The sequence below is a fragment of the Sapajus apella genome, unplaced genomic scaffold, assembly GCF_009761245.1.
Source record: "Sapajus apella isolate SASKATOON/1434 unplaced genomic scaffold, GSC_monkey_1.0 scaffold15, whole genome shotgun sequence".
Taxonomy (NCBI): Eukaryota; Metazoa; Chordata; class Mammalia; order Primates; family Cebidae; genus Sapajus; species Sapajus apella.
Genome location: NW_022436955.1, coordinates 21,404,449 through 21,414,820, shown reverse-complemented (window position 1 = coordinate 21,414,820; position 10,372 = coordinate 21,404,449).

Sequence of the window (10,372 nt, the reverse complement as noted above, 5' to 3'; positions counted from 1 at the left end):
AAGGAGGTAGCTGCACAGTCTACACTTGACTGTGGAGTTGTGTGACCTTGAGAGTGAAATAAGAACATAAATTAACTAGAATTGCTATTGATAGTCTTAAATATACTTTTATTTCCCTTACAACTCCTTCAACATTATAGACGATTAAGTGTTTTTGAATGGAAGAATAGACACATTTTTAAGGAATTACTCATAAAAGAGCAATCTTTGTATTCTGAAATAATGCAGAACAGAATTTTAAAATGTAGTTACCCTTGATGGCAATGTGTTACACTGATGCAATTAACAATGATCTTTGGAAGTTGAGTATGCATTTATAGGATCAATTTACTAAAATGAGGACATTTATTAAGAATAACCAATTATGGCTGGGCACTCATGCCTGGCTCATGCCTGTAATCCCAGCACTTCTGGAGGCCTAGGCGGGTGGATTACTTGAGGTCAGGAGATCGAGACCGTCCTGACCAACATGGTGAAACTCTCCCATATGTACTAAAAATACAATAACTAGCTGGGTGTGGTGGCCATGCCTGTAGTCCTAGCTACTTGGGAGGCTGAGGCAGGAGAATCGCTTGAACCCGGGCGGAGGTAGCAGTGAGCTGAGATTGCGCCATTGCATTCCAGCCTGGGCAACAAAAGTGAAATTGTCTCAAAATTATAAAACCAATACCTTTTTTGTCATATTAGAATTTTTACTAAAACGCAAATAGTGACTGAGGAAGGTTTTTTGTCTATGTATAAATCATGCAACAGAGCAAGCATATATAAGAGCACAGGGGGGAAAATAGAATCCAGGAAATACACAAGATTTTAGCTGAGCAGTACTTTATGACTGACATGCAGCATGGATCATCAAATGCAAGTGAGGAGAACCTCAGTCTCCCTTGATAATAACAGAAGGAAACAAAGGCAATCTTCTGGGCTTCCATGTGGACCCAAGTTGGCAATCTATGGTGTGTAGGTCAAATCTGACAGCTGCCTGTTTTAGTAAAGCTTTATTGGAACAGTCATTTTTATTTGTTGACATATTATCTATGTTTGCTTTGGCACTGCAACTCCCTCTTGGAAGGAGATGGCCTCTACTGCTTAAGAAATTAATGGAATGTAATCAGACCCTTTATGATTTGAGGATTTAAAGAAAAGCTGTGCAATTCTCTTGTGTGGATCTGCTGAGAGGGCTGGGCTCTGACCTGGAGCGGGGCACTAGAACGAGTAGGATTCCCGGGGCTGAGTGGACTCTTGGTTGGCGACACTGAATGGGAACAGAAAGAATTGCACCAAGTATTGCAACTGCACGTGTCCCCAGAGCAGCTCAGTGCTGAAGGAGTGGGTGTCCCTTCCCTGCAGGAGCCCATGCTGGGGTCTGCCCAGGTTTGCTTAGTCCCTGTTGGGAGCTAAGCTCCTTCAGTCTGGTCGTCTGTATCTGTATATATCATTGACCAGCAAGAAGCAGGGGGAGAAATAGGATGCTCACATCTTACTCTCCCTCTGCTCAGGGCTGTATCAGTTTAGTGAATCACTTTTTCTTCCAGAAGCGAAAATAGAAACAGATCCTCTTTCCTGCAAAATGAATAATGCTGAGGACTCAGCCTTATGTGGTCAGACACATGCAACCTTGAATGCCGCTTTTCCTCATCAGACCCATCAGGGAAGAAAGAAGATCCCTAGCCAAAGATGAGAGTATCTCAGAGAATGGTATATACAACATGAGTAGAGGAGAAAGAGGGCTGAACTGCTGTGACAGCCTGCAGGTGTCTCTGAAATGTTTCCCAAATCTGGGACATCAGTGCCCAGAATTACTGCAGACTACACAAGTTAAGGGCTGTTCCTTAAATATGCCTCACTTAGACACTAGCTGCAAAATGGGGTGCCCAAGCTACCCACACTTAGGCCCAGCCAGATACAAATTTGGGGGGGTTTCCATGATCTCTTCCCCTCACACAGATCATGACTCTTAAAAACTCAGGAAAATACTTACATTTGCTAGTTTATGATAAAGGATATTCGGGAACAGCTAATGGGAAGAGATGTATAGGGCAAGGCATGGAGTTGGGAAGATGTAGAGTTTTCATGTTATCTCCATGTGCATTACCCCCTCAATATCTCAATGTGTTAACTAACATGGAAGCTCTCCCAATCTCTTGTAAGACAAGGTCTTGCTTGTCACCTAGGTTGGAGTGCAATGGTGCAATCTTAGCTCACTGGAACCTCGAACTCCTGGGCTGAAGCCATCCTCCTGCCTTGGCCTCCCAAAGTGCTGTGATTACAGGTATGAGCCACCACACCCAACCCAAATCTTACTATTTAGGCATTTTAATAGAGGTTTTATTATCTTGGTGGAATTGATTTAAATTATGGCCATAGATAAATAGACTCAAACCCACTCAGTCTCTGGTCCTTCTCTCTTCCCCAGAGGGATCAGTACTTCTATGAGGTGTGAGTTTGTGACAGCCTGAACTCTTACCACAATGCAAGACAATCAGATTTGGACTGCCCGGGAATAAGTAAAGCATTTATCCTTTACAAACATCCTGCTAAAGACCAATGACACCCAAACAGTTCAAAAATAGAATTGGTCCCCGAACTCAAAATCTCATATACGGTTGACTTTTATGTTGATGGTCTATAGACTTTAGCTACCTTAGGGGACTGTCTAGAGAACAAAGAAAATCTAGTCTCTACAGTGCTCACACTGAAGGTGATGGAGACTCCCAAAGACCATTGTCTGGAGGATTTCAAGAAAAAAGTGTAAGCCAGACTAACAACCTTGTTTTCTTTGGGCTATGTAAACATCTATAGTTTCCAGACAGCTAGTGAGGCTAGAAATGTGACACTTCAAAAGATGTTTCATTTAAAGCGGGTGATCGAAGTAACTGAGTTTTGCAATGAAAGCTTTGGCTCTTTTGTCCTGTTTGTGAATGGCTAATGTACATGCCATCTCTGTTCAGACAACCCCAGTTATCACCTAATGTGTGTGAGATGATGGATCGGTTTCTGGATAAAGGGTAATGGATTTGATCAATTTCATTTGAAATGATCAATGTTTTGTCTAAAGATGAAGCCTTTCTGGGTTAGTGCCAAGGCATGTTCATTGCATTACACAAATTGATTAGAGAAGTCTTAGTCCCTCACACTTGCTATGCTGACAATTCAGCTTGTCAAGGTGCCATTGTGCAGTCAGGTGGGAAGGTCACCTTGGCCATATGTCCCGGAAGCCACCTGGCTGAGAGCTCTCTGTACACAGGTTTCCAGAGGCAAAACTGACTCGTCTATGGGCCATTAATGAGCTGCTAATCAACCTTCCATCTTATAATGGAGTGGATGAATGAAATGAAATAGGAAATATCCTCTGCTAGGAATAGTGGCTCACACCCGATCCCAGCACTTTGGGAGGCTGAGGCAGGAGGGTCACCTGAGGCTAGGAATTAGAGGCCAGCCTGGGCAGTACAGCAAGACCTCATCTCTATAAAACTTAAAGCAGGTGCTGTGGCATATACCTGTGGTCCCAGCTACTTTGGAGGCCGAGGTGGGAAGATCCTTGAGCCTGGATGGATGGTCAAGGCTCCAGTGGGTGACAAAGTGAGACTCTGACTCAATAATACAGAAGACAGCATGGCAAGTATATAAATCTTGGTATTTTGGAAGTCTTGAGCTCTTTAGAAGGACACAGCTGAGTCTCCAAAATTGATGCAATTGAAGCTTTTGCACCTGTTACCAGAAGTCCATAATGGGTTGAGGAACATCTGTTAAGACTATGAGGTTTAGACTGAGAGGTTAAATGATTAAAAGACGGGATTCTAAACTGGAGTTTAGAAGACCCCTAAAATTGTGTGAAGTAGTTGGTGTGTCTACGTCTGTGCCTCATGGAGGACAGCTCAAGCTTCCCTGATGGGCTTTGTATTATTCCGCAAAACAGAATTAGTACAAAAACCTCCCCCTTTTCACTCATATCTCCACTTCTTGATTTCTTCCTGATTATGTTCACAGCTGCTCTTGGGTTGATACCTAGTTTCAGTCAGGGGATTCTAGTGCTATGCATGGGTGGAACAAATGAAAAATCCCAATTCAGGTTATTGTTGTGGCACCAGTAGGAGTGAGACCTGGGGCTCGGGTGTAGGTCGCAGGCTTCGTGGGTTAGGTGGGGTCCACAGAACCTGGGTCACAGGCTTCGTGGGTTAGGTGGGGTCCAAGAACCCGGGAGGCAGAGGTTGCAGTGAGCCAAGATCCTGCTACTACTCTCCAGCCTGGGCAACAGAACAGACTCCATCTCAGAAAAAGTAAAATAAAACAAATGCAATCTGTAACCTCAGTGGGCCTACAGTCACTTTGAGGCATAAATTAAAGAGAAAGTAGACCAGGTGCAGTGTCTCATGCCCTGTAATCTCAGCACTTTGGGAGGCAAAGGTGGGCAGATCAGCTGAGGTCAGGAGGTTGAGACTAGTCTGGCCAACAGGGTGAAACCCCGTCTCTACTAAAAATACAAAAATTAGCTGGTGTGATGGTGGGCACCTGTAATCCCAGCTACATGGGAGGCTGAGGCAGGAAAATCACTTAAACCCGGGAAGCACAGGTTGCAGTGAGCCAAGATTACCACTGCAGTCCAGCCAGAGCAACAAGAGCAAAAATCTGTGTCAAATAACAAAAAGAGAAAGCAAAGGCTTTTTAAGTGGTTTTTGTGTGTGTGTTTGTGTGTGCCAGGCTCTTAGAAGCATACATTCCCCCATTAGCCTCTGAGCAGTCTGAGGTTATGATCGTCCACCTCCTCCACCAAGTTGTTTTTTTTTTTAACCAGAACACTAAAGCTTATCCTTGATGATGTAGAAACTAAGTGCTAAAGACAGGGATGGGGGAACAACACACACTGGGGGCTGTTGGGGGTTTCAGTGGGAGGAGAGAGCATCAGGTTAAATAGCTAATGCATTCGGGGCATAATACCGATGTGATGTATTGACAGGTACAGCAAACCACACATTTACTTATGTTACCTGCACGTCCAGCACTTCTATCCCAGAACTTAAAATATATGTAAAGTGGTAAAGCATATTTAATAAACGCCATGGACGTGCTTGTTGTTCTTCATACTAGGGGGCTCTTCATTTCTCTTAAGGAATTCTCCATAGACCCTGGAAAGTCCTTCTAGCCTTAAACAAGAGAGGAGGACTGTCAGCATCCCAGGGGTGGAAATATCGGAGGAGGATGAGTAAGAGGGAGCTGAGCAAGGACCCTCTACTTTTCCCCTCCTGCCAGCCAGTCTGCTTGTTTTAGAAAAAAGGGTTCATTCTGACTAGCATGGTAGAATTTTCAGAATTGAGAGATTTGAGTGGAGTAATACACTAGAATTACCTTTTTTCTGGAAAGGAAACTGAAGGCTGAGAGAAACAGACTCTCAGTGTCATCCACACAATTTGTGACTAATGTGTCCCTTTCCAGTCTGACCTCATGTTGACATGTACTTCTAAGGCATCTTTGTCTTGCTGCCTCTTATTTCTAGAATGTCAAAGCATGATCAGGGCTTGTGATTGAATGATTTACTGTGTAATAACACATGCTGTGTTTGAATAAAATTTCCACCTTCTGAGTGTATCTTTACCTATCGGATTATACTGAAAACACTACAAAAAGGGTCTGGATGGGGAGAGCTCAGGGAAAGGTCATCCCAAAACTCAGTGCTAGGAAGGACACCAGTGCTAACTGAACATCTCCTTTGGGCAAAGCCCTGCATTTCACACATCCACACCTGCTTCCATTTGATCTTCAGTAATCCTCTGAGCTTGGTACAAGCATACACAATTTGCAGGGGAGGATACTAAGTTTCTGAGAAGTTAAGACATTTACCTAATCTCACCTGGCCCCTAATTATTGATGGAGCCCATATGTGAACTGAAATTGGCCAATTTCTACTCTTTGTCCTCTACAGCAGGCTCCCTGCCAGTGTTTGTCATGGAAGCTCAGCACACAGGTAAGCTGATCTGAGAATCTGATCTCTAGGGATCTTCCCCCCCCACCCCCCACATTCTGTTCCCCTTGGAGGATTCAGCAGATGCCTGGAGTTGGAGGGTGAGGAGAGGGAGTCATGGTCTTCACATTTGGGAAAATGAGCTTACATGAAATGATACAAAGGACAAAAATAGTCGACCGGGCCTGTTGACTCACACCTGTAATCTCACCACTTTGGGAGGCTGAGCCGAGTGGATCACCTGAAGTCAGGAGTTCAAGACCAGCTTGATCAACAAGCTGAAACTCTGTACTGAAAATACATAAATTAGCTGGGTGTGGTGGCAGGCATCTGTAGTCCCTACTACTTGGGAGGCTGAGACGGAATTGCTTGAACCCAGGAGGTGGACGTTGCAGTGAGTCAAGATTGTGCCACTGCACTCCAGCCTGGATGAGGCAGTGAGACTCTGTCTTAAAAAAACAAAACAAAAAAGTTGGCATTCAATTCATTGCATACATATGTGCGTTGGCGAAGGGATCTATCAACATTACTATTTAATTCTCCCAATAACCCGGAAAGTTAAGTACCCTAACAATCCCCACCTGCAGATAAGCTAAGCGCTCGAGAAGTTAACTTGTACCAGTCTGGTAGCTAAGTAAAGGGTCCTTAATTCATACCCGGGTCTGAGTTCTGAGCCTTACGTGGTCGCATTGCATCTGGTGTTCAGAGTGATTATCCTGCTCCCATCAACTGGCAGGCCATAGAAATCTTTTATTTATGGGCAGTTCAGGCAAGTAAATTTTATTGTCTAATGACATCGCTTTTTTTGTTTAGAGCTGTCAATGTGGGATAACCTCCCGTTCTGGTTTGTTGGTAGTTACTCATTTACTCAGGCATGCTGTTAATTTAATTGTTCAACCTTTTGACCACCATAAAGTTAACCTGATTAAAAAATTCTTAATATAGAAAATTGCTAATAAATACCAAAAGCTCTAGGTCAACAAAGCCAGGCATGCTTGATTAAATATCTGTGGAGCTTATGAAATGTCTGCGTAGGCCTTTGGCGTTTGTAAAGAGACATTTAAGATTCCAGCACAATCTTTGCTGTCATTGCTAACATATCAGTCTTATCTTGACCATCAACTTTGACTTTTGCTGTCTTTAGACTTATCTACATAAATACGAGAGCTTGCATTACTAATGCTAATAGATTAAGTAACAGAGTTAGTTTTAATAGGTAAAACACAGCCTAAAGGGCACGGGCTCTGGACTTAAGCAGGTATGGACTCCAGTCCTGGCTCTGCGATGTCAAACCTGTGCAGCCTTAAGCAAATCGCCAAACTCAAATCTCTGTGATCCTTAATTTCCTCATCACTAAAATGAGAGCAAAAACTCACATCATATGATTATTGTGAGATAAAGATATGAATATTCACAGAAAATCACCAGATATACTTGAGTTGTCACACAGTGTGACAGAAGTCTTCTAAAAAATCAACGCTTATCATGCCATGTAAGTTTTTCTAAGTGAAAAAGCCATACTGTTAAAACGTTAAATAGTACCTGGCCTTTTATTTTTCCTACAAATGATACTGTGCTAAAAGATATATCTAAAATGAGGAGTGTTCACTTTTTGAAGGGAAACTCTAGGGCTGATTCGGGTTGTTCATTCTGGCTAAATCTATACCTTGGAAAATTACTGTCATTTTAATTTCCTTCCCATTGTTCTTTGAGTACTCAAAGTTCTTAGAGCCACCTGATATTTCATTTTTGAGCAAGTGCTTCTAAAATTATGAAGGTGTCTTTTATCTCCACTTCTTAGAAATCAGTTTGCAGCTGGCAGTCGTTTTAATTTGCCAAGCACCTCTTATGAGCAACAGACTTTCAATGCCCTTCTACCTATGTTATCTAATGGTTGCAAAAATTTGAATGAAACAGGAATGTTATTCCAGTTTCTACATGTTCATCTATTTTTATTTTTGAGACGGCTGGAGTGCAGTGGCGTGACCTTGGCTCACTGCCACCTCCGCCCCGTCCCCTTGGCTTGAGCAATTCTCCTGCCTCAGCCTCCCGAGTAGCTGGGATTACAGGTGGCTACTTTTTGTATTTTTAGTGCAGATGGGATTTCACCATGTTGGCTAGGCTGGTCTTGAACTTCTGACCTCATGATCCACCAGCTTCAGCCTCTCAAAGTGCTGGGATTACAGACATGAGCCACCACACCCCGTTTTTTTGTCACGTTCATCCTGTCCATTTTTTATGTTCTTTTACCATGTTAACCTTCGGTTGACATTTTGTCATATTTTCAGAAATGACGTGGTTTCTCTGCTCGTTTATTATGTATGTTGCCTATCTAGATATAAGCTTTGTGAGGACAGAAGTCCTGTCTGAGTTTAGCTCATCTGTGTCTCCAAAAGCTAGCACAGGGTGGGACTCAGCTCAGTAAGACACTTGTTGAAGAAATTGCAAGAATGGAAGCATATGTATCATTACAAAGACAGGATGAGCTCACTTCTCCCACAACACCCCCTACTATTACTGGGAATTTGCCCAATAGTCCTGCCAGGAAATAAAATGCTAGAGCAGTAGTTCTTGGCTGGGGGATTTTTTGCTTCCCGAGGTGACATTTGGCAATATCTGGAGATACTTTTGGTTATCACAATTGGGACATGCTAGCGGCATGCAATGGGCAGAGGCTAGGGAGGCCATTGCTCCCTATATATAATGCACATATATAATAATGCACAGGACAGCCCCAACCTACTCCGCCTGCTGATAAAGAATCGCCAGATCCTAAATGTCAACAGGGCCAAGCTTGAGAAACTGTGCCAGAGAGAGTGAATGAGGTTAGTTTACTCATTTTAAAGTTTTCGTTTGGGTGATTTGAAATGATCTCAAACATACAGAAGAAGCTGCAAGAAAAATACAAAAAATGACCTTCACCCAGATTCTTCCGTTGATATAGTACCTTATTACATTATCATTCTCTCCATGTATATCTAATTATTTTTTTCTTCTTGAAGTTGCAAGTTGCAGACATGATGTCCTGTTACCACTATATAAATCAGTGTGTACTTACACAGTGCAGTTATCAAAATTACAATGACCCAATAACACCTTAGTCATATTTCACATATTATCCCAATTGTATATCAAGTAAGTGTTTTACTCCTGTTAGACTTGGGATGAGGATGGAGCTGGAGTCCCTGGCTCTAACCCATCCCAATGTTACTTAATAAGAATTAAAGCTTTAGGCCAAGCACAGTGGCTCACACCTGGAATCTCAGCACTTTGGGAGGCTGAGGCGAGCAGATCCCCAAGGTCAGAAGTTTGAGACCAGCTTGGTTAACATGGTGAAACCCCATATCTACTAAAAATACAAAAAATTAGCCGGGCATGGTGGTGGATGACTGTAAGCCCAGCTACTCAGGAGGCTGAGGCAGGAGAATGACTTGAAACTGGGAGGTGGAGGTTGCAGTGATTCGAGATCACGCCATTGCACTCCATCCTGGATGACAGAGGTGTAAAAAAGAAACCTTTTAAAGAATATTCTCCTGGAGCCTAACACTGAGGTTGAACTCCTGCAATTCACCACCTTTGGTTGAGTTTGGCCTTTGGATATCACTCCGAGTGATACCTTAGACATCACGTCTGGACCTGTCGATCAGCGGAATTTTGTGCAGTGAGGATGGTACCAAAACTCCTCTGCAGCTGGAGTGTCACATCCTACTTCCGCACCAGACACATCCCTGACAAATGGAAGCTTTGTGATAATGACTTATATCAGGAACTAATATCTCCCAAATTGAGGATTCTTCACTCAGCATTAACCTGAACAATAACAGAAATCCTTCAAAAAGCTTTTTAGGTTAACTGCTTCCCAGTGACAGCGTAATCTGCCACGTTCTTTCTCTCTGCCTTGCTTCCATAATCTTTCTTGACATTTCAAATGAATTCTGCCTGCAATCCATGGACCAACTTTCAATAGTAAAGGTTTATAAGTGAATATTCTTCATCAGATATTAGGTATTTGTTTGAAATTTTATGCCCTAAATAATTTCTTAAGACTTACTGGATGTTTTGTTAGTTCCCTTTTTAATTTTCCTTTCATTCTGCTGCTGCACAGTTTTCTTCTTCCATCCTAAGAAGACCGGTGTTAGAGGCACATTTCAGGTGCTACATAAATGATGGCTATTATTAGGGATGTGTTGCTCAAACTGTAGCCAATGGATTAGTTCCCTGGGGCTGCTGTGACAAATGACCACACACTGGGTGGCTTCAAAATAAGACAGTAGCTGGACGTGGTGGCTCACAGCACTTTGGGAGGTAATCCCAGCACTTTGGGAGGCCAAGGCAGGGGCATCACGAGATTGAGATTTTGAGACCAGCCTGGCCAACATGGCCTCTACTAAAAATACAAAAAAAAAAAAAAAAAAA